This window comes from Asparagus officinalis, chromosome 4 (assembly GCF_001876935.1).
Source record: "Asparagus officinalis chromosome 4, Aspof.V1, whole genome shotgun sequence".
Taxonomy (NCBI): Eukaryota; Viridiplantae; Streptophyta; class Magnoliopsida; order Asparagales; family Asparagaceae; genus Asparagus; species Asparagus officinalis.
Window position 1 is genome coordinate 52,873,855 of NC_033797.1, and position 1,344 is coordinate 52,875,198.

The 1,344-nt window shown below is 34.8% G+C and overlaps 1 long non-coding RNA gene across 1 annotated transcript; it reads left to right on the top strand.

Annotated features, from left to right (window-relative positions):
- Nucleotides 1-752, top strand: LOC109835954. Its single transcript, XR_002245746.1, has 2 exons — nucleotides 1-30; nucleotides 352-752. It is a non-coding gene; the product is annotated as an uncharacterized LOC109835954 (long non-coding RNA).

Below are 1,344 nucleotides of genomic sequence, written 5' to 3' on the forward strand. Positions count from 1 at the left end.
ACTTGATCAAAACTACTATTTAATATAGAGGTAAGGTTAGGGTTGGATGCTGGTTTTACTTCATTCCTTATTTGAATTTACTTACAGAGCTTTACTTTTGTCTTTTCCTAATTTGCTGTCATTTCTGTTGTAGTGTAGAGCAATATTAGATGGCTCATAGATACCTGTACTCATCAGGACCATCTTGGTCCTTTTAAGAATTCTTCTCCAGTTGTGTACTAAGAACATTATTAAACGTTTCTAGGCTTGAATTTATTTAGACGTTTCTAAGCTTGTTATGTCTTGTGCAAATAATGTATTTAGAAATTTCATATCTTTTAAGTTCTAATTGGATTGTCTAATACTTTCCAGGCAAACAGGCTAAGCTAAGGTTAACCAAGAGTTGTAGAATTGAAGGAGGCTTCTTTGTCGGATGGATGGAAACTTAGCTGCTTTTTTGCATGTATAGCCAGAATTCATCGATGTTCTATCCTTGAGTGACAGAAGAGTATGAAATAATCCTGGCTCAAGAACTTACAAAGAAACCTTGTTCAGCTTTGCAAAGTGTTCCTCACTGCTCTTCCTATGTTTAATGTAAGACATGTAAGATTAATTGTCTTTGTTGGTGGAAGCGAGATGATGAATTGAGAGCTGGGCTACAAATTGGATTTGGTGAATTCTAATTGCGATGTTGTACTGTGTAATGCACACGATACTTTGTTGTTATTTAGATTTATAAGCTCAACGCTTTGGCACAGTGACCTTCTTATTTACGATTTTGGCTCTTTGATAATTCTTGTATGTGGATATTTAAGAAATTCATCTTGTAACGGGGTTAATCTTCGAGTCCAAATAAGGGCTAAGCTTTTGTAATCATCCGCCTAGAGACGTATCCTTCACATGTGCTTGGGTTCAATTGAGAAACTTCATTTTTGCTAAAAAAAAACTGAGAGGAGTAACGGACGATTTTTGTAAAGAATGATGTCTGATTTGCTTTGTGCTGTAATTTGCTTAAACTTTTTTTTCTTCCGAGAAAGTAATTTGCTTATCTCAATTAAACATCTACTGCCAGAGTCAATAGTAACTTACATTTTAATTTTCATGATCAATTCCTCATTTAAGTCATTTCATAAAATTTATGTTTTCCAATAAATAGTAGTACCGTCTTTCAACGTTTCTTCCTACTTCATAGTAACCTCCAAAAGATAAAACCTTAATTGCAAAAATCCTCTTTCAGTATATAAATAAATCCTCTAGCTTAAACCCAAACACGGTGAAGAAAGCATCAAACATGCAAATCCTCCTCTTCCTGCTCCTGGCCTTGCTGTCAATCTCCATCTCTCCATCAAAATCCTTCCTCGTTCT